Below are 23838 nucleotides of genomic sequence, written 5' to 3'. Positions count from 1 at the left end.
ACATTAAAAATAATACATCTTTTCCCTTTTATTCCCTCTATTGTGGCAGGTGTTACTCAATAATTCAATCAGTGCCTGCAGAAAGCTTCTGTTTAATTAATAAGAAAATGGGTAGTAGTAAGTGAAAAAAACAGGCGTGCATGAAAGTCTCTGATGAGAGACAATGGATCTTGTTAAGGGCTATGAAATCCAGATGTTCTCATTTACAGTTCTGCTGGACGAACAAACAGGACCTTTCTGTGGGTGAGAGCGGCCGCCCCATGGCAGGGGGGACACCAGCCCAGCCACCTGCTTCACTCTCCCCACACCCACCGAGCAGCAACAGGAGCCAGCGCAGAAGCCAGAGCCCTCCTTAATCCAGCTCCTCCCTGCAAACATCTGTGGCTGTGAAATGATTGTTAATGTTGGTTTTGCTTGGAAATTCGGTATTTACTAAGCGGGGAGAAATCCACTTGTAAACTGCCCAGCCCTGGCAGCCACATTGCTATGGTCCAGCAAGGAGTCACACTGGTGCTGGGGGATGTTCCGAGAACTGTTGGTGTTTCACAGCTGTTGCACTGTAGAAATATCTGATGAACTGGATTTTTTTCCTGATTAGTATATTGTAATTAATTCTCTGAAGAATCCTTGCTTAGCAACTTTATTAAATCGCATTAAGACTAATGAATTGTTGTTGTTGCCTAATTATATAGTTGTTTCTAGTTTAATGAACTGTATATTAACAGACATAGAATGGACATTTTATGCTTAGAAGGGAAATATTTTAAATAAAGGTATATATTTTTACTAATATCATCATTTGTTGGTTACATTCTCTTTTAAGGAAACTATTGGAAGATACTGTCCTTAAATACAGACTTTGCTAGCCAGGGACAAACAAAAAGTGAAAAATGAAACATGTTCTAACAGCTGATGTAAAGCAGATATTTTTGCTCCTGGTAATGTAATTTCTTTCTGCAAAATAAAATCTGAGGACCTCTGTAACTAGCTGAATACTCCTGACTCAAATGATCTTATAGAGGGAAAAAAAAGTACAGTGCAGGATGGGTGCTCCATGAGGATTTTCCTCACAAAGCCAATTATGTTGATATTTTTCCAGCTGAAAGCCATGTAAAGGGCACAGTGCCACCACGCACCTGCCCACACGCAGACCCTGAGCCACCTGCATCACACAGACACAGGTCAGAAGCAAACCCCTGCCAAGACACACAGCGTTAATAGCTGGATGACTTAGTGGGGAACACCACTAAAAAAGGAAGCCTGAAAGATTCCAGTGCTATGCCGGTGGGACTGAAGGCCCTGAAGTGCTTCAGATCCATGTTGGTCACTAACCCACAGCACGAGACACACACATACAGCTGCAAGAATAAAGCTGGGCAGGCATACAGAGGAAAGACTTATTCCATACCTGTAGAGATGTCGAGTATTACAACTGGGGCTAGCTTCAGTTTTATTCTGTCAATGCTATGCAGCCAGAGCACACCAGCAAATTGGGCCAGAACATGTCTACTTCACTATCTTCATTAAAAACACACTTCAAGATATTTTGCAGCCACTGGGAAGTTACATTGGATGTTCTCCTGTAGGCTAGGCTGGCACCTAACCCCAGCACCCCCTGTGCACTCCCATAGCCCTGAGCACAACCTGCCCAGACTATGGCACTACACGAGGGAGCTCATGCTTAATTGCTCCCTTGAGGCCCCAGGAGCACACACGTCCTTGCCCAACACACTGCCATTACCTGAAGGAGCCCAAGCCATCACTGACCGGAGCAGCTGTTGCATTGCACTCCCGAGTTGAAGTTGTGAGTCTCATTGCAGAATCAGAGCTGGCATCCAGGGCTGCAGTGAAGGACAAGATGGTCAGAAACCCTGTAGATGTCCTGGCCATGCACCTCTCCAAGCAGAATACTTTTTTCCTTTCTCATCATGCAAGCGCTGGGAGCCAGATGCCAGCCACGTAGCTCCCACCCAGCAGGCACACATGGCATCTCACCTCCCTGCACAGCAGGACACCACTTCACCCAAGGCTGGCACTGATTTCTCTGAGTCCCCCAGCCACCTGTGCCTCCTCAGGAAAGGCATTTAAAGTAACTGCTTCACCATCTACACCTGAGCAAGCATAATGCTTTCATGACATTGGAAGAGAAGTTAGTCAATTATCATTTAAATTGCACCACTGCTCCAAAGCAAGAAGCAGTGTGAAGCACTACAAGAAGATCCCCCTGTCCCAGGGGGTAAATTATATCATTTGCCATTCAGGAATGCCTGTGCTCCCAACTCCATGTTTCAGATTTGAAAAGATGCTGCCACCTGTGCCTGCAAGCCTGTGGCACTGGCAGAGTACAGCTCTCAGCAGCACAAAGGGATAGAGCCCAGGCCAGCTAGGACCTTGCACACAGAGCCCAGCACAGAAAGGCTGAAGCTGCTCTTGTCCAAAAAAGTAAATTCAATGCCCCAAAATAAAGTATCTCCTGAAGTTTTCCTGAGGATAATCTGTAGGGCAAAATAGTTATGCTCCTAAAATAGGAGCTGCTTAAAAAATAAGAATTGCTACTGCTTAAAAAAAAAAGAGGGCAATCATCATCTTGAATACTAATACATATAATCTTCAACACACTGCAGCCACACCACAGATTAATTTCAGCACAGAGATTATGTTAATATACTACAAAAAAAGAAGTTGTGATACTGAGTTATATCAAAGATTTTTCATTTTAGTCACCGTCTATGGCACCAGCCAGCAATGCCAGTTTCAAAGTAAAGTCAAAGGCCTCTATAATGCATTGAGTTGAACAGTAATTATTACAGGGAAAGGCAAAAAGTTTAAACTTGAGCAGTGCTTGATCTTGATCTGACATTAGTTCCTTAAAGTAACCAGTATTTGATGAGGAATGACAAACACATCATACACCCAGTACTGGCTACTCAAAAGGACTTGGATTTTTTTTTTCCTTGCTAACCTGGGGAGAAAACCAGGCAGGAGATGCTTGTTTCACAGCCATGAGCCAAACTCACTCAGTACAGCCATGCTATTGCTTTTTGCTTGCTCTACACCAAAATTTAATCCTGCAGAGATGAAAGCTTGCAGGGAGGGAGGGAGGTATAGAGCATGCCCTGGTGCTGTCTGAGGAATCAGAAGCTTTAGGCATCCTCCTGCCATAGCCACCATTTGCTCAGAAATCAGTGCTTTGTTTAAGCCTTTTGTGCGCCAACTTTGTGATGCAATCAGACAGAAGAAAAGCATTTCCAGACATGTGCCACTATGGATGTAGAACATAAAACTGGCAAATGCTTTTAGGAGCATTGTTCCCCCCCAAGACCTGTACCAGGAGACCTGCTGAGGGACCTGCCAGAGAGGGCCACATCCTGACATCTACGGCAGAGCCCTTCATGGCAGAGCCCTGGCTGCTGCAGCCCAGCTGCAGCCTGCAGCTTGTTAGCCATCAACTGTAATGTTATTTACCTTTCTTTTCCTTTTTTTTTTTTTTTTTAAACCTTTCTATGTATTTTCTGGGGCAGATGGATATGCTTAGCCTGAACCAGCATATTATGGATAGAAACATTAAGCTTTATAGGTATGCTATAGCTGGATGAATTAAGCCTGATAACCTCCTGGGAGGCAAGCCTCCACCAAGCCCCATGTATCATCTCCTGCACTTTAACCACCCCATTCTATCCCAGCACAAAGCTAGAGATTTTCTCTTATTTTTAGTCTCCCAAAGGCACAGCACACCCAGGCAGGCCCAACCCCCAGCAGGAAAACTCTTCCTTTCAGCCTGCTTAATGTTAAAACTAACACCTTCCTGCAAGCTTTAACCATGAGGCAAAGAATTACTTAAAGGATGCACTGTCCATCTTTCAAGATAAGAAATAAATGGCCTCTTCTTGTCAAAAGTTTGAAAGTACCTCAAACAACCATGAAAGCGGAGCCCATCCACATGCCTCAGGCACCTCAGTTGCCCCACCACAGCCCCCAGAAAGACCCCCCCAGCCCCACACCTTGCCTTTATCAGCGCACAGCTGAGGTGGGGCAGCAGGCAGCCATCACCTGAGGGCCTGCAGGTGTGTGCTACTGGGGGCAGCCCAGCCCCGGCCTGTCAGGCCCTGGGGAGCACGTGTACCCCCCAAGGGCAGGGGTACAGGCTATCTGTGTGCCCTCGTGGGGGTTGTTCCCTCAGAGACAGCCAGCAGCAGCCCCAAGGCCCTGAGGGCCTGCTGCCCGCATGCAGCCCCTCGCCTGGGCTGGGGAAGCGCTCGTGTCCTCCCGGCATCCCCAGCCTTCCTCACACTTGCTTAAAATAAAGAACAGAGAAACGTCAGCAGTGGGAAGACCTTAACAAATCACGGAACAAGCACTTAGCCCTTGACAATATTGGTTAACAGTGCTTAGCACAGGGCCTGGCTAATTGAAAATGAGGCCTTCTGCTCAGGCACAGTTTTGCTCTAACCGGTCCTCTGGTATTTCAAATGGCATCAGCCCTGGCATAAGCAATGCAAGCAGCTGCCTTTGCAGGGGTGTGACGCGTGCGGATTTCCACACGTGCCACTTCTCAACGTATTGCTGTGGATTAAATTAAATGTTTTGTCATAAAGTCCCAGCACAGGAATCTGTTAGTTCCTTGCTTCAACAGTAGCAGAAGCAACATTTCAAGGCTGGGTGGGAGACTGAGTGAAAATACACACAAAAGGCCTAATTCTCTGCTTCTTCCTCACACAAGAATTTGTTCCTGCCAAGGTAGACTGCTGCCATTTAGTATCTTGGCATTTACACCCTCCTCAAGCTTTGTGTTTTGCCAATGAAAACAAAGGAAAATTGCAGCCAGCATCCCATTGTTAGGGCTTTGCCATGACTGTAAGGGCAAGACTTCAATATAGCAAAAGTAATATGCATGTAATAATTTTTTCCATATTTTCTCTTTGGAAAAGCCTAAGGATAGTCGTGCTTTCCAGGGGCAATGGCACTTTTTTAAAAAAAATTCTTTTGGGGAAGGCATATTTAGTATTTGCCTAGCAATGTGTAAGTTTGTTGCTGCTCTGCATTGCTCTGAAGTGTTGTGAGTTTTAATTAGCAGGTTTTCAGTCTTTCTGGCTCATTATAATAACAGACAAGAAATCACAGTTAAATTAATAAATCGAGTTTCTCTCCTAAATTGCTGTTGGGCAGAATTCAGAGTGGTTTTAATATGTGTAATTATGCTCAAGGATCTTGTCAATCATGGCCTTAATACGAGTCTCATGGAGACTTTTGGAATCAACAGAAAGCTCTGGCTGGGCCCAGGGCAAGCATGGCATTGATGTTCTCTTCTCCAGTCCGTGTGCTGGTTTGTATGTAACCAAGTGCTATTCCACAGTGCAGCCAAGCCTGTCCCGGTCCCACTGCACACGCACTCAGCAGGCCCAGGCTGAACCCAGCGCCCCAGGGCAAGCCCCAGCCACATGCAGCACCTGCGTCCAGCCTCATCCCCCACCTTAACCCCAGCCTTGGCGTGTGCCAGGGAAGCACCAAGGGAGGCTGGTGCCTCCTTCGGGTGGCCAGGAACTGCCCTCCCCAGCACCCCTCGGTAGGTACCTCATTGGCACAGCGGCTGCTGCCCCACTGCTCGCACAGGGCGGCAGGATCCAGGCGGCTTTTTGTGAGCAGCCCACTAGATAAAAAAACAGAGCCCCAGGGGTGCTGTCCTGTAGGAGGCCAAGCAGAAAAATTCTCACTACGCGAATCCCCAGTGCAGAACAAATGCTGATTCAAGGTTCTTAATCGCATTTGAGACTCAAGCTTGCTACCAATTGCCAAAGAAATCTTGTTTAAAGAAGACAAAGGGAATGGACAGAGAATGAAAGTCATAAATACATGAATCTTTAAACATTTCCTCCATTTTAAAAGTCTGAATATTAAAAATGAGGCAACCCCGAGGTATAGGTTTCCAATTGTGTCAATGGCATTACGGGACACATGCACAGATTAAAATTGGCAGGATGAAGATTTGCACTTAAAATTACTTTTGTGCTGTTAGAGCCAACATAACAACACTGAGTTTTATTGGTAATTTAAAATACACAGAAAATAGGCATTTTCCATGTTGACCTCCCTTCAGCACACAAACCAGATGCCCCACAGGGTAGGTCCTGCAGCACCAGAGCCTGCTGCTGCGCGGAGCAGCGCAGACATGTACCTGTGTGGGACACTGCTGCCAGCCTTCAGGTGGACCTACGTGTCCTTCTTTTTGTCTTTGCTTCTAGCAGAATAACCAGATACAGGAAAAAACGAGCAGTTACTGTGACAACTGTCTATCATGTACTCTGCAGCACACACGGATTCTCACTTTATGTTACGGCTTTGCATTATTTACAAAGCACAGCTCCAAACAATTCACTTAATAATTGTTGCCAAAATAATGACTCTCTAGTTTTGAAAATACAACATTTGTTGTCCTCTTTAGTGACATACATGGGCTGCAACAGGAAAGAGCTGAGGGCTCGCTTTTCTCCCACTTGTTTACCATCCTGCCTCCAGCAATGGCTGATACCTGGATGCCCCAAAGAAAAGACAAAAATATATATTCCTATATGTTTGCTGCTGCCACAGAGATAGTGCCCCTAGCTAAGTGTACAGTGTTATTTCACAGAGGAAAACTACCTTTTATTTCACAGCATTCAGAAAGCCACCTGAGAAAAACAGATCAGTTTTAAAAATATATATTCAAAAAGACAAAGCAAAAGGTGCTTCTATGAACTCCTCGTAACTCTGTTTTTTTTTTTTTTTGTTTTGTTTTGTTTTGTTTTGTTTTTTGTTTTGTTTTCAGTAAGCCAGAGCAGTTACCGATGGGAATTGTTGCCCTGAGATGCTGAGGGGCGAGCAGAGCCCACGCCGGGGCACTGCGAGGATGACGCTTGCTTTGCTGCAGCTCACGCTGGCAGCAGGGAGGCACGGGGGCAGCCCCAAGGACAGGGGTCTGCACACCATAGACACAAGCAGCTGATGACAGTGGGATGGGGCCCTGGAGGTTTCCAGGACGTGCTCACAGGGTGCGCTTGGAGCACGGCTTCTCCTGCCAGCTGGGTTGGAACGAGAGCCTGGCAGGTAGGTCCTGAGAACCCCAGCTCCCTGGAAAGGCTTTCTGCAGGGAAGAGGTCATGAAGGTGCTGCAGCATGATGGGCCTTTAAGCATTTCTTCTGGTTTTCTTTTTTTCTTCCTTTCCCATGCGGCTGCAAACCAGCCTTTTGAAAACAGACATCCAGCACCTCAGTCTGACAACTGAGTGCTTGAATCTTGTCACAATATAAGCCCCGAGTACTTCACAGCCGGAGGAAAATAATGCCATTAATACAGCAAAGGGATCTAGATGCATTAGCTACACCCAAGAGAGGGCTCGCACTGCAAATCTTAAGCATCCGAGACAGCAGATGGAAAAGCAATACCAGAAAGGGTTTGACAAGCATGTCTCTTGTCTCTCTATTCCATTTAGGAAACTGAATCACACCAGCACAATAGTAACAGAGTTGTCCGACCCTGAGGAAACACGAAAGCAGCCCAGACTGCTAGGAGCAGATTTCATTTTTCTGCTTCGAGTAGCACTGGCACAGGCTCCCATGGCAGCACGCCCCTGCCCACGTCGCTCCCAGCCCACGCTTCTCTGGCACCACGCGTCCACGCACCGCACCCAGAGCCAGCACAGAAGGGGCTGCTCCGTGCCCAGGGATGAGCAAACACCAACTGCCCCAAAGACTGAGGAGACACAGACTGCCAGCCTGACATGATGCTCCTCTCCACGCAGGGCAGCTCTTCAGCACAGGCTCTGCAATACCGCTGACAGGAAGGGCTTTACTTGCTAGGTTCAAGGCTCAGCAATGAAATTTGTTCATTTAATGCTTCCATTACAGAGCAATAGGGTGAGACACTTGGATGGAGGAAGCAGGGGAATACAGAGCGAACCATCAACTTCCAGATTTCAAAACTTCAGAATTGAACCAAGTTTAAATTTTAGAAGCTTAGCCTCTAAAATTGATTGTTTCACTATCAGAAATCATTGCTTTGTAGCAATTCATGTGAAACTAATATTTCCATTCATTGCTAAAGTGAACAATACCTATAAGAACAACAGGTTCCCGACGTATTACATGCATCACACATCCGAAGAGCGCCGGAACCCATTGCACACTGTACATCAATGCTGCGTGCCTGTCATGTGGTTCCCATCTCACCTTGACATTGAAGAAGAAGAGCAGCAGCATACTAGGCATTGCTGGAGAGGGGACCATAAAGAGCATGCTGCTAAGAGGTTTCTCATTAGTAGTAGAGAGCTGGAGATTGTATGATTCATCATCCCCTTTTTGGAAAGCTTGCGGAGTATGGAAACAGCACAAACACAATTTCAGTTGCAACAAAACACCATGTCTTTGAACATTAGCTTTGCTGGGCAGCAATAATCATCTCCATTTATTTTATTTAATCCTTTAAGTGCACAAATGCAAAATGGTTCTGTAAGTACCTAGAGGATAAATGAGGTTAAAACATTCATGGGCAGTAGAATCAAGGCAGGCTCACGCTGGTGTTTCGTACATTCAGCCCTCTATTATTTTTGCCAGAACCATTACTAAGCAATCGGCTTTAAACATTTCAGACCTTGGTGGCAGGGCTTCTGCATAAAATGTCTGTCTGCTTTTACTGAAATCCAGCTCTTCATTATAAAAGAGCTGTGCAGCAAAGATAAATGTAACAAACACACCTCACTGTAGTATGATTGCCCCAGAATTAGAAACAAACTGCAGGTTTTTTGGAAAGAGACTTATTTTCTCAGAGTTCTGGAAAAACAGATCTGCACTCAACTGCAAACCTCCCCAGGTCACAGCTTCAGCTGGCTTAAGTCAGCGTAGCTTCAAGTCAGATGCACGTAGGGAGCCAGAGATGCAAGAGAGATGTACGTAGATAATTACAGAGAGCTAAAATTGAACAATGGGGTGCCAGCCTGCAAGCGCTGGAAGCCCTCCAGCAGCTGACCAGGGGAGCTGGAGGCAAAACTCAGGAGGATGGGAAAGCCACTCCATGGTTAACCCTTTCCCCAGCTGCAGCAGAGATGCTAGCACAGACCACTGCCCTCCGAAGAGGGGTCTGAGACTTCAGGAAATTTTTAAACATGCAGATGTACTTAATCCATTGCAGTCGTCATCTTAATGCAAACGTACAACATGAAAATGAGGAATAATTTAACACCTAGGAAAGGGAAAGATGAAACAAAAGCCTAAAAACGTTGGCGGCCTCTTTGAAGGCGAAGGAAATGTCACAGCTCTTTTTAACTGCATCTTTATTTTTGCAGGCAAATTACAAGTCCAGGTTCAGAACTGTTTTTGTTCTGCCATTCTGCTGTGACAGTATGTGCTGGCAGCCACTAATTCATTCAGGAAAATCCACAATTAAAGTGAAGAAGGGAAAATGACAACAGGTTTGTGGGGCTCCTGTTTCCTGCTTGCCAAGCAGCAGAAAGCAGTGACCTCCAGTGCAAAGGGCTTTAGGACTTCCAAGCTCCTCTTGCCTGCTTCTCAGACTCTGGCTGGAGTGCCTCCCAATGTTTTTCTCCAGGTCACCCAAACCTGAATTACAGCAAACTCCTCAGCTCGCCTGTCAGCTTTTTATCTTATCTAATGGGCTTCTGTGGCTGAGTGGTCCAGATATAAACAGCAAATAAAATGCACAATAATTAGCATAGGAGATCTGTGCTGCTCCTGTAGCTAAGATTAATACCATAAATTTCAGGGGTCCACGGGGATATAGATTCTGGAAGTCTGATATATACTTCTTATGCTTTTAAAGGAAAACAGATTTACCTAATTTACAATCAGGCTTGATGGTGGGAGGAAAAATTTAATTTTTTCTCTTTTGATAAATATACTAGCCAGCTGCATCTTTTCTGTTATCCCTATTAGTCTGACATTCAGTGGGAAATTTTGCCGGTCCATCATCTTGTGGTACTCTTAATTCCTGAAGTGCCCCCATGTAGGAAAAACAGATTTCCTCCTACAATCTTCTTACACCTCTAAACATCCCAGGTGGGAACTCCCCGGGGAATTCAGCCCCTGTGCATGGTGAAGGCAATGCGTCTGCCTGGGCTGAGGGAAGGTGCTGTGGGGAATCGCTACCGTGCATTCACAGAGCATTCCCATGGGAAAACTGAAGCCCTCCAGCTCCCCTCCCTCTCCCGGCTCATGCAGACAGAGACACTATTCAAAACTCTCCTATTCAGAAGCGTCAGGGAAAGAACATCTGTTGAAAAATAAATGCAGGACTAATTATATATGATTGAGGATTTTACACTGCTATTTTTAGCTTAAAATTAAACAGATTTGATGAATCAAATGTTTGTGCTCAGCATTTCAAACTAGAAGAGAGGAGTGCTGACTGCTTGACCTGCAGAGCTGGAGGGGGAGCCCAGAGGTGCAGTGCCGCTCACTGGAGCTCGCCACAGCACTGAGCATCTGTCAGCACCTGGGCAGACCGAATGGGACCCACAATTCATTTGAATAAGAAAGGCTATTTTTTCCACCAGCCTGAGTAGTAGCAGGTGAACATCAAGACGCTTTTGATTATCAAGTTTATTTCAGCTCATTCTGCTCAGGAAATCCAAACAGCGCGTTGCAGTGACACATCTGAAGACATGCATGAAAGAGCTCGCGCTCATCACCCCAAGGTAGACAGATCCCACAGAAGGATGCCTGGGTTCTGCTGGGCTCTGATCCTGCATCAGTGCAATGATGTAATTGGCAGAGCATCACAAGAAAATCTTGACAGTGTGTTTTTTCATCTGCTGCATTAAAAAGTAAATGGACACAGTGGAGATATTTCAAAGAAGCAATAAATTGAGGGGAGGCGAAGCTGCACTAAGTGCTCGCGGGCATGGCCGGGTGCTTGGTGCATACCCAGGAGGTTGTGCTGAACAAAGATGGAGAGGGAGCAGAAGAGGGACACAGTTGTGGCATCTGCCAAGAGAGCCACAAATGCCCAACACAAGGGCATTTGCCTGAGCGACAGCACTGCTCTCCTGCTGGCCTCCTGAGGCAGGTGGGAGGCTGCCCTGCCCCGGGGGCTGCAGGGCCCTTGGTTCCCAAACTGCGCCTGGGCTGCGGAACCAGCCAGGACCGCGCCTGCACGGGGCCACAAGGAGCCCCCTGGGCCGGGGGCCTCGGGGGGAGCAGAGGTGCATTACCCAGGGGTGGGAGGGGGCAGCGCTGCCCCTCCTGCTGCAGCCTCCCTCTGAGCCGAGGAGCACTTGGAGCGAGCAGCGAGCAGTCAGGGGAACGGCTGCTTTTCACACTTAGTGCCCTTGAATTGGCAGAGTGAGAGATCATGTTTTATTTTAACTTCGTAATAATTACAGTTATTACTGAATTCATGTATACCAAAGAGGTTACAGCTCCCTAGGAAAGCTCATAATGTTATTAATTGGTATGCCATTCCATTGGCTTTATCGTGTAATAAGCTAATTCACACATTTTGATGTTAAGCAGCGTACCTCCAAAAACTCTTGCAGTTATTCATTGTCACTGGGAGCAATGGCAGCTGCACAGATGTGGTACAGAAGTAATTGTCCTTTGAAACAATTGCTTCACAGAGCCCCGTAACTCAACCCAAGAACAGTAATAAGCACAGCCTTTATGTAAAGCAGTGAGATTAATACTAAAGGTTTTTAATACAGAGGAATGGCATGACAAATTAAGGAACCGTTGCTAGTTGTGCAGTACCAAAGAGGGAGATCTTATCTGAAAGACAGTGATGAACTCACCCGGTCTGTTCCCACACTTTCCACATGATTACTCGCAGAGACTTAATTTCTCTGCAGGCGGGGCACTTCTCAGACAGAACTTCTCCGTGAGGGTTGGAGCAGCCCCGTGCTGTCACCTGGCAGCTGCTGTTTCCTGGAGGAGGTGGAGGACCTCCGGGGGCAGCGGGAAGCCACAGGTGGCATTTTTGCAAGCAAACGGGGCTTTTGCTGCCGGCCTGGATGGGTTAGGGGGGGCTGCAAGGGGCAGCAGCCCCCAGCCCCAGCTCGCCCACCCGCCCGAGGTGCTCCCACCCAGGCACTGGTGGTGGCGGAGGCAGATGCATGCGGTGTCAAAGTGACATAAATTCCGGCTGTGCCTGTAACCTCACATTGATTTTTACTGTACATCTAATACTTGGAGTCTGCCATCAAATGAATTATTGCACATAAAACCCAACCATACACCCGATAGAGTAAAATTAGACAGCAGGTCTATTCTAGGACTGTTGCAATTTCCTCCACAATGTCAGGCTATAGCAACACATACATATTTCAAAAAAATTAAATTGCTATTAAACTTTCTGACCATCTTTGTAAATTAACCTCTCTTTCATCTCGGCAAGAACTAGCTTTTGATTTAGCAGGAAATAATTTTTTGAGCAGTTTCCAGACTACTTCCATTAGGCTTTTGGGCTGTGGTCAATGAGCTTGAGTTAATTACCTGCTTAAAACAGACCACGGTACTGTGCGAACCGGTCGCTCATCTGTTCTGGAAACACTGCTTCTCCCTCCTCCTGCTGCCGGGGGGAGTGAGCCCCCAGGGACAGCCTGCTGGGAGCTCCGTGCCCCGTTTGCACTTCAGGTTTCGCCAGGAAAGGCCCCACAGAGCCCCACGCTCCTGCAGAGCCTGCCCCTGCGGCACTGCGCAGGGCTCAGTCAGCACCAAGAGGAACTGCACAGCTTCGTGCCTCTCAAACAACCTCGCCGCGCATGAGAGAAGCCCTCTGGGTGCACACCAACATCTAAAAGCTTTAATGCACCAGCATCCAAAGCAGGAAGGGGGCAGAGAAAGGTGTCCCAACAACTTTAGGGACCTGACTTTGGCTTTTTTCAGTTTTACTCCTCCTTGCTGATAAGCTACGTAACGTCTGACTACTGGTGTGCTAACTTGTGACACGATTTGCTCTAGATATATGCCTCAATCTTTATTTTTGCATTCATGCATTAATGGCTTCAGTCACAAATCAACAGTCCACGTGCTTGGCCCTGTGCAATCAAGGGAAAAAAGCAACACCAAAGAGATGGATTTTTTTTTTAATGTGTTGCTTTTCACTTGAAAGCCTTGGCTCATGAACAGACAAGGCTGTGTCCAAACCAGGTGAACCCTCATTTATCCAATATCAACAAAGCTCTAATTGAGAGATCAATTGGGAACCTGCCTCTTCATGCACCATTTGGAGAGCTGACAAAGCCACCTGTAGGGGCTGGAAAATAAGTTCTGCCTCATTACAAAAGAAATTGCATCTAAATGAAAAACAACATATAATAAGAGCTCTAAAATGCCTGCAAAACGCTGCCAACCAGACAGGTAATCCAATGATATATAGCATACACCATGTCTTTGACAAGGGTCACCTTTAATTATTCAGCAACTGAAGTAGCTCAAATCATTTCGCAAGGGCTTAATTTTTTTTTTTTTTTGGCAGGTTTTATTTATTATTATGATGTGTAAATTCCACGGCAGAGAATTAGCTGGCTTGAACGTAAGAATTGCATCTCTTTGATAGATTAAAACCTAAATAAGCATACATACAGCAAAGCAGAGGCACATTAACCAGGCTTTCCACTAACATTTTGAAAAGATTTTTAAGTCAGAATATCCTAAAAGCATTCCCCTCCCCTTCTGTTTAGCTTAGCCTATTTTCATCCTCACAGCCTAAACGGGCACGGACACTGCCGGAGCGGGGCTGGCTTGGCTGCAGGGCATTGCCCGGCCACACCACAAGCCCTCCTGCTCCATCACCGCAGCAAGGAGAAGGAGGAAACACCTCTTGGGTGTGAAACATTCTTAAGTTGGCACTCCAACCAGAAATTTCATTCTTTTACTAAAAAACGTACACACTTTTGTAATTACTACCACAAGCTCATCTCATGATATCTTCCTTACTTGTGATTCATATTTGTATTTTTTTTACCACATTACCTTTGTTCTGTGCACGTGGGACAGTGTCCAGCTGCAGAGGATGCCAGGCTGATGTGGAGTTTCCCAGCGTTTTGGTGGAGTGCCTTGGTTTGCACGAGTGAGCAGCGGGAGGAAGGCTGTGCCTCTTGCTGCAGTCTCTCACAAGTCTGAGGGAACATAGCCAGCCCCGCACCAGCTTCTGGGCTGCAAAATGAGATCAGGATAATAAAAGACATTCTGGAAATAGACAATAATGGTAAAATGATGTTTTGACATGGAGGCCATATATGGTTGACGGGAAAAAATGAACAAAGTAGATGATAGAGGAGGTGCTGGAAAAATAATCTCTAACAGCTGATTAGACTCCTGTTCAGCAGATCCCAGACAAATGTGATAGATTTTGTAGAATAAATCCCTAGCTGTCTTGGTTTATCTCCCCACTTCTGTTTCTTTCCTTTAGGATTACATCATCTGTATTTTTTTTCCTTTTACTTTCTCGGGGTCTGTGTTTGCACTGCATCCTCCCAGCTCACGTACCTGGGTTTGCTGCACTCCAACCCCAGCAGGTGAAGTCCCACAGGACGCGGCAGTCAGCGGAGATGGAGCTGCCACAAGGGAAGCACAGGGAAAACATTTTGAATCAACCTGAAAAATATCTTCTCTGAAAACTGAACATCCCCCAGAATTTATTTCCAATTTTTAAATATCATTGATCTATGATCTAAGCAAAATATGGGTTCATTTTTCAGGTGTTAGCATTATTCTAAAGTAAATCTCAGTAATATTTCAATAGAAGTATTATTTAAGATCTTAAAAAAAATGTAAATGTTACATTTAATAAACATCAATAGTAAATGTTTTGACTTCCTGAAAAACGTTTTGTTTTCTTTAAAATGCTGAAACACTTTGACAAATGCAACATGAATTCACAAGTGCTTTCAGCTGACTCAAAACCACATATTTTTTTTTTCAACAAACAAAACATTCATTTGAAATATTTTGCCCAACTCTGATGTTTGTCCTGTGCCTAAGGGTGAATTGCACTCTGCGTGAATAATAATGCGGTGCAGACAAGATCAATAAAGCTCATATTTCATTTTATTCACTGTCATGTTTCAAGCTCACCTGTGGCATTACTGCACAGCGCACACAATATAGCTTTAGTTCCAGTGGAAAGAGGAGCAAATTACCTTTTAAATCCTAGTTACACCAGCGATTTGATAGCGAGCCTAGGGAACGATTGGAGTGTACGGACACGAGTCTGGGTTCCAGCCTGGCCGCCGGGGGGTGGGGGTGGGGGTTCAAACACTGGAAGTGGTGTCACCGTGCTGGCTCAGGGACAGGCCCTTCTGCCAGTGAGGAATTGCCTTCAGCAGCTCCCATTGCAACCAAGCCAAGCCCAGAATAACACGGCTTTGTCCTGCTCATCTGCAGAGAAAACCACACGGGGCTGCTCGGGGCCCGATCCTGCACCCCCCGCCTGGCTGCCGGCACCTGCCTTGGCTCGGGGCTGCCACGAGCACCGTGCCACACGCTGATAGCATCAGCCCTCATGGATGGAGGCTGCCGGCAATGTGCTGTGATTTATTGTTTTGATATGCTGCAAGGTTGCCGGCCAGCGAAGCACCCTCGTTTTTCTGAACAGCACGCTCAGCACTTGTGTTTATCTTCCAAGCCCAGACCGACAGGGCCGGTTAATGGACAGGGACACTTTCTGGGGTTACTCAATGGGACAAACATTTCTGAGCTGTGGTTTGTTTCTCCTACTTGACAATTAGCGACCTCTGTAATTTATTCGTATCAAGCGATGGGTATATTCAGGGCCTCACATCTCCAGGTTTGAGACAGGCTGACAAGCAGCATGGCCAGGGAAGATGTCCTAAGTTATCCTCAAAGAAAAAGAAACTTGAGACCGTTATTGAGACCAAGGCAGTGTCAGACACAAGGCCACTGATGGTCATTACAAAGTTTAAAAATACACCTAAAATTAAGCTTTTGTTAAAAAGCCCTTGCCAGTTCCAGGAACACTCTTCTGCTCGGCATCCTCCCGGAGGCTGCACAGATCAATACCGCGCTGCCCAGCTGCCATAGCACACCAGGATTATCACATTACAACACGCTGTCGTGTGCTGATTTATTAGACTTTGCGCGATCTCAGGACTCTGCGAAGAGCAGTGTTGTACCAAACCGAAATGAATTTAAGTCACACCACAAAAGCTAATAACAGAGAAGGTTCCTCAGAACGTCAGTTTGCGCGTGCCGAGGTGAAGGATTTTTCTGTGTCAGGCTTTGTGGGTTGGCTCCCCCATGGGCCCCCCTGCCCTGGTCCCTCAAGGAGGCCCCAGAGCTCAGCCCCACAGCAGAACCGCAGGCAGTGGGCTGAAGCCAGAGCACAGCCCCAGCCCGTGCTCGGCCCCGGGCCACCAGCCAGCGAGGGGACAGCGCCGGCCCCGTTTGCTGCTCTCATTCCAATCCTCTCCTGCCTTCGCTGTTCCCTGGCACGCTACCCGAAACAATTACAGGGCTTTTTTTGTACAAACTACAAAGGGATTTCACAAATTGGTGAATTTTGTGTTTCTCATTCAGAAAACACTTCAGATGAAATAGCTGTGAAGAGAAGAGCTGCGCAGGGGGCACCAGGAATAGGGCTGGGAAGCCCCCCCTGCCCCCCTGGTCCTGCCCAGCCCTGTGCACCTGCAGCCAGGAGGCGCGGGCAGCCCGGGCACCAGGGGCTCACTGCTGGCAGCAGCTCGGCTGGGACTGCTGGGCTGCTCTGAGCCTGTGCGGAGGAAAAAGGGTGCCAGAGCCCCAAAGTGCCAGTAACCGCCCAGCAAGGATGAGAGGGGTACGGCTTCTTGCAGCACTCACTTCAACACCTCTCCTCGGTCATTAAACAACAAAAACACACAAAGCCAGAGCAGTTCCCATGATATTTCCCCTTTGCTCTTTCCACACTGGAAAATCTGGGTAACTGGCATTTGCAGAGTGCTGCAGCAGTGCTTGCATCTCCCCGTTTCATTTACTGCCTTAAGACTGCCTCCCTTCCCCTTATCACAGCAGTAAACATCTATCCCAGAGCCAATATTTACATTTCAAATGAAGACTGACTATATCTGGGATGAGTCTACCCTGTTTTGTTCTCTCCTCAATTATTTCTCCATTTGTAAGCTGTAATAGTGGCAGATGCACAGGTGGTTCAGATGCAGAGGCTGTGCACAGGGTCCAGCAACACAGAAGGGAGATGCATAACACCAATTTTTGCTTAATCAAAGAGTTTTTGCAATGATGCAGTGCTGCTAAAGAATGCTGAGGAAACTGGTAACGTGCTGGCCGTGTTACAAAGCTGTCTGGGTGATTAGCTCGTAAAAGTAGAGATCAATTCACTGAAGTGAAATAATTGTGGGTTCATTTTGCTACATGCTCTGTTCTGCATCTGATGACTAATTATCAGCATCTAATAAGCAAATGTTATCTTTAAATCATGTAAAGGTTAAATGCATTGCTTTTACATGATGCTAAAGATTGCCCACATGAGAAAGCTGAACATTTCTTTTATTGCTGTCTGTTTTTATCAATATTGGGTAGAAAACATTCTGCTTCAAAAATAGAATCAGAACCATCTAGGTTGGAAAAGACATTCAAGAGAATCAAGTCCGACCGTCCAATACATTGTGGCTTCTTTGATTTCCTAAACAGATTTTTAGTATTTCAAAATTGAACATGCTCAGCTTCTGTACTCATAATTACCATGCACTGTCCTTTGCAGGAAGCGCAATCTTTGCCACATTTTCCCTGCTCTCTTGGAACATGAGAGATGAGGGCAATGAGGGAGGCTGGGGGCAGCAAGGGAAGCTGGCACTTCTGTGCCACTGCAGCAGGGAGGGCGTGTGCCCGGTCAGGCACAGGGTTCTCATCTGACCACATCAGTGGCACAGCCCAGGTTATTCTGATCTCTCAGCACTTTTCTGAACTGGTCCCACTATTTTTCTTCCACCCCTCTCATCAGTCTCAGATTTAATCCTACAGTGCAAATGGAATTCAGACAACTGCTAGCCTTTCAGGTTTAGGAAAAAAGTATAAATTTCATAAATCGGTAGAAAGAAATTAAGAAAAATAATTACAAGAGAGACCAAAATAGCAAAAGCATGCTTTTATTCTAACTAATATAACTAATGAATTGGAGCTCCTCCTTCTATCTGGCACTGAGCATCATTGAACAAAATGCACATACTAAAAGGTTTCCTGAAATTAAGGGAAAAGTAAAGAACATGGTTTTGAGAAATTACTTTAGATTTGGGTCTTTTCCAGAGACCAGGCATTTTCTCGTCACCCTTCAGAAAGCAACATTTCTAGAATTAGGAGGCAGCTAGCAGAGGTGTTGATAGCTAATTTGTGGCATGTTAGAGTTTACGCTTGCTTACCAGCAGTTAAGTAGACAAGACATTGATGTCCCTAAGACAGTGGGAGGGAAGCGTTTTGAGCCAATAGTGGGTCTTGTCAGAAAATTAATTTGACTCTGGCCTTGTTTATACCCCAAACTGCAGAAATAATCCGGTACGGAAGGGCTGGCACTGCTGAAATGAAATCAGTGCCATGGAGGAGTCAGCAGCTCCTTCAGCACAGACCCAGTTTAGGTTGAATTTAAAGCTCATGCTTGGCATCTAACAAGTGCCTTTTGTCACTGAAAATTTTAAAAGAAACAATGTTTCCTGAGATAAATTTCTCTGCTAATGACAAAGACCAGAAGTAGCTTGTGGCCAAAGAATAAATGTTGTTCAAAAGCTTAGCAACAGCTCACGCACTGAATGTCATCATCTCCCTCTGAAGGGTAGCGCTGTATTGTCAGGATTATGTGAAATTATCCTGAGCACTGCATGCCCTGGGTTTTTTCAGCTGTGCATCTTATCTTTCTGTCTGAAGGTCAATTGAGAATTACCCATCCTATTTTTGCTCGTGAATAGAGGTTATGATAAAAAGTCAGGAAGTGCTAACTGTAATTATTTATTATTAATACTTATTATTACAGCACTTTTGAAAAGCAACAACCAGCTCATGGGATTTAACTTGGTGCAGAGACAGCAGCATGTTTGGCAGAACCGATCGCTGCAGATGCCCGCAACGCTGCCTGGCCCCTGGGCCAAATTTGCTTCTCAGCTGCTCCGATCCCCCTCTGCAGTAGCTGCTGCCGTGGTTATCTCGGATTTGCACGGGAGTCAGTTAAGGCACAAGGTGGTCCAGTGTAGAGAGCTGAGCCTGTACCACGAGTCCTCCCTGTACAGTGTTATTTTTATAAAACCATTTCCTACATGCACCAGCACAGAGCACCATGAAACAGCCCCATGCAGCCAGGAGGGGCTCAGCCACAGCCACCTGCAGAGCTGGGACAGACGGGGCATGGAGCCGCTCTGGTTTCATGCTACAAATTCACGCAGACATAAAGCAGCTCACGTTTCTAAGTTTTCCCTTAACTTTAGGAGGGCAAGAAAAGTATTAACAGAAGCTGGGAACCTAGCCTCACTCCGTGCACTCCGTTTCAGAATTTCAGACAGTTTGCACAGGTTTCAAAAGGGTGGGGGAACACATTGCCTTGTGCCTTTACACCCCAGCATTTGCAGCTTCAGGAGGGCACCGATCATCCACGCACCGCACCGAGTGATCAGCAATGTACTTACTGTATTTGTTCTTATTGCCACTGCTTTTGTTGACAGTGATAACACAAGTGATTATCAGCAGCAATGTTTGTTCTTGTTCAGTATCATTTATCTGCTCTCCAAGTTGCACACAAGTGGCTTTCCAGATTTATTGTGACACTGTGTGTGTGCTAACAGACATGGTACAGGACCGTGATGCCAGACCTGCCCAGCCCTTTGAGCAGTCTCTACCAGGGGCTCAGATAAGTGATATCCACATCAGTTTCCATTGCTTTGACATCTCTCCAGCGCTAATTAAAACCTGGAGTGCTGCTGCTTTTATTTCATTTCCTTGTTTAGAATCGCAAAGAGCTGTTTTTCTAACAGCAGACCGTGTTTTTTGAGACCTGGGTCCCCTGCAGGGTCCCTCAGACTGAAGCCAAGAAAAGCGCCTCAGTGGCATGCGATGTTCTGGACTTGTGTTCCCTCTGCGAACCAGCAGGAATTTTAAATGAGCATCTATTCATATGTCTATCGGTACTGGATTAATTAGTAAATAATCATAAGCATTCTCCCCTCCTTGCTATTGTTCTTATGTGATTAGAGGGCTATCACTCTTTCAAAATGGTTGCCTGAAAAGGCCCACAGCAGAAAAGCTCAGCACCCAGCAGCAAATCCGAGTGCCACGTGATGACTTCTGTCAGCAACCGGGTCTAAAATCCACACGTTAATGGGGGCCAGAATCCTACCGAGAATCCCCCTGGCTACAGACCAGCAAAGCACTTAGCATGTTTCCCCTTACACACATCAGCAGACCCTTGACTTTGCTGGGCCTTTAGGATCTTGATTTTAAGCACGTGCTGAAACACTTTTCCCTGAAACACTTCTGAAGGGGTGCCAGCGCAGTGCCAAGCATCAGCACCTCATGAGGCAAGTGCTCAGCACAGGCTGGGGCTCTGCACACCACACCCTGTGCACCCAAAGGGGCTGCACCATGCCGGGCAGCCCCCAGCCAGCCCTGCAGCCCCCAGCCCCCCACCGTGCCCCTGAGAACGACTGCCAGCAGGGACTCCTGGAAATAAGCAATCACGGGAGTTCAGCTAGCAGATTTACCAGGTCCTTTCCTGCATGTTTGAGCGCTTTAGATGATTTATCTGCTCAGAAAAGGATTATTTTTGAGCCTCCCTTTGCCAAAAATGTAAGCCTTATCAAATGGAAATCAGAATCCATTCTTCGGATCAGCAGCCTGGATCAAAGCTGAGGTGGAAAGGAGGTCACAGAAAATGCAGACACTTTCATGAATATTTGCCTTGCTGCTTCATAAGCTTTACCTCTGAAGGTCTGATCTCAGACAAGCCAAGTGCCTTTGCACCCCACTGCCCGCTTCCAGCTCCTAACAAAGGCAGCAACACAGCCAAGGCAACATGACAGTGTTATGTGGCTTCTCTAAGATAGTACTTCGCAAAATATTGAAAAGCCGTTTTCAAAATATCTAAAAAACATTATCACATGATCAATATTCAGCTGGTGATTGTAGTAGCAAAAAAAAATTGTCAGGTCAAAAATTTTGGTTGTCTGCATCACTTCTAACCCAGAACAGTTTATCCCTCAGCTAGCTTCATGCAGATGAAGGTAGTATCTTGGGCAGGAGATTCACACAACAAAAACAAAACATGGAAAAACTTCAACACTTTGAATATCGAGGAAAAAAACGAATTTTGTGTGTCCCCTTTTTCTGCCATTGGCAGAAATACAAAGAGCTGTTTCTCTCTCAGCTGTATGCTCTGAGAAACTGGGCAATGTCTGCAAACTCAGAGTTATCCAAATAAGAAGTGCTATAAAATTGTGAGGTTTCATCAATACCAAACCCATCATTTGATTGAACTCTATTTGAATGCTATTACATGGATTTATTACTTGCCATTTAAACATTTCCTATGTTCCTATTTATACTGGCTTGTATTATTCCCTACTACATCATTCCAGGTTGTGCTACTTTTTGCACATTATTCCTCATACAGAGAAATAGTACAGCTAAAAACGCATTATCTAACATTTATTATGGTAGCTGAATGCTCATCTTCCCAACTAATTTAAAAATGAGTTTGTGTAACTTCATTCCCAGGTGAGCAGTAAGAATTTTCATGCTAAAAGACTTCTTGGTCAGAAAAATGCGAGCAGTGATTTTTAAAAATACGACTTTTTTCACTTGCTAGTCTGTCACCCAATACAAGACCAGAATTACTAACCTGTTTGACCCTGGATCTTGCTATGAGCAAAACTGGTCATATTTAAAAGATGTGTCTTGGATAACCTTATCCCTGCCCGTAATAGAAGTAAAATCGTGTTCAACTCCACTATACTGAAGTTAGCATATTAGACGCATTTTCCCAGCGGAGATAAAAGCCTAGCAGTTAACTTGTTACACAAGCAAGAGGAATTGTGTTTTCAAGATCTGCACCATCTTCAGACAGTTTATCACTTTGACAAGTCAAGTGAGTGAAACTTGTGGTTAGAGCCAGGGAAAGCACTGCTCCTTCCTGGTTCTGACCTCCAGCTGGAGAAGACCTCTCACAGCCAACTCCAGAAGCATTCCCGCAGGCTGTGGTATATTGCCTGGTGGGATGGAGTTGTAGGACTAAGTTAAAGATACCCCCTCTAGAAACTTGTGTTGGTAGTAAACCAGAAAAAAAAAAAAATACAAAGCTTGCTTTTCACTTTTCTTTCAGAATCTGAGGATCTTACAAAAAAGCAAGCATCCTCAGCTGTGTCCCAGGAAAACATCTGAATAGCCAAAGAATCCCCTTAATGAACTGATCTTCCAGCCTGTTGGGAGGTGAGATCTCCATCACACACATAGGATCCAACACAGGGCACAAAAACCTGCTCAGAAACATGTTCGCATAAATGTTCTTTTTGAGCTTCCTGAGAAGCTTAGAGGAGAGATCTGCCATTCCTAAAGAACTTCATTTAACAGTGGACTATCCAAAAATACTAACTTAATTTACCTTCAGGCCATCAGCTCTTTCTTCTGCTCTGAGCAAGTTTAAGATAATGCAGTAATAAAGGCCCTCTTTCATCTCAAGGCCCACACCGAGGATTTAGATCTGAATTCCAGGTTAGCCCTTAATGAAACACACATACACAGAAAGCCTCCCCTTCAGCCAGCAGACTACAGCCCACTAATAGCAAGGCAGAAATAATGATCTTACCGTATTCAATAATTAAAAAAAATCCGATTAAGCATGCATACTAGTTACAGAATTTGTCTGCAGGTAACATTACGTTTAATCTGTTCCAAGATAAGAGTAAATCTATTTCTGCCTACCAGCAGTTTCCTGTATACCAAGGGGTTTGGTAAAACAAGTCAGTTTGGGGGCTGGAATCCATCTCAAGTGATCATTGAGGGATGGCTTTTGCCTCTCCCCCTCTTTTGGGGGCCACAAGGGGGGAGCCCTCTCCCCGCACTGCTGGGCAACACCTGAAACAGCAGGTAGCAGCAGAGGGCTTCGACAGGGGCTCTTCTACCAGGCAGCACGCGTGCTTTCTTCTACCCTGATATACTTAACGTTTATTGTCCCTAATTCAAAAGTAACCTGTAGTTCTCCAAGCAGCACAGCAGAAGTAAACTCTCGCACCAAGCTGAGGTTTGGAACCAACCTCCTACAGGGCAGCACAGCCGGCGATGCATGCAGAGCAGGGATGGAGGCGGGTGGGTACAGCACAGCATGAGGCAGACACAGGCCCAGCATTGGAGCAGCCAGGCTGAGAGGGGAGCAGCAAAATCACACCTGTAAGGAACAGCCCTGCCTGGCCACAAGCACAGAAACAGCAACCACAGAACCTGTAGGGCAAAGCTGCCAGTCTGGGCCTTTTATCATCTCCCTCCCAGCCCAGGCCATGCCAGCTGATGCTGCAACACGATGATCTCACCTGGTAAATAGCTCACAGAAGGCAGGTGGGACTAAAAAAAAGATAATGCAAGGCTCTTGGCTTTTGATGGCCATCCCTGCCATGCTCTGTTATGCACCTGTGCCAAATCCTAACAATTGAGAGCAGCAGCTTTCAATCCCCACTTGCACAAAAATGAATGACCAAAGTGCAGGCCTTGGGTGGAGCAGACCTCGCGTCCTTCAATGCAGCTGCAGGCTCTGGGCAGCGGTCAGCTGAGCCACGATGGCCTCCCTGCCAGATTTCTCCTGCCTGCCCCCATACCTAATAATAATAAAAAGGAATCATGATAGTGCAGGATTCATTCCCTAGACAATAGTGA

At 46.0% G+C, this 23838-nt stretch overlaps 1 long non-coding RNA gene across 1 annotated transcript; it reads right to left on the bottom strand.

Annotated features, from left to right (window-relative positions):
* Nucleotides 1-10570: 10570 nt before the first annotated feature.
* LOC118178491 lies at nucleotides 10571-11621 on the bottom strand. The gene is made up of 2 exons (XR_004756167.1): nucleotides 11505-11621; nucleotides 10571-10971 (listed from the first exon to the last, which is right to left on the bottom strand). It is a non-coding gene; the product is annotated as an uncharacterized LOC118178491 (long non-coding RNA).
* Between the last annotated feature and the right edge of the window lie 12217 nt (nucleotides 11622-23838).

Source organism: Oxyura jamaicensis, chromosome 26 (genome assembly GCF_011077185.1).
Source record: "Oxyura jamaicensis isolate SHBP4307 breed ruddy duck chromosome 26, BPBGC_Ojam_1.0, whole genome shotgun sequence".
Taxonomy (NCBI): Eukaryota; Metazoa; Chordata; class Aves; order Anseriformes; family Anatidae; genus Oxyura; species Oxyura jamaicensis.
The sequence above is the reverse complement of the archived record's forward strand: the minus strand, read 5'-3'. Positions and strand labels throughout refer to the sequence as shown.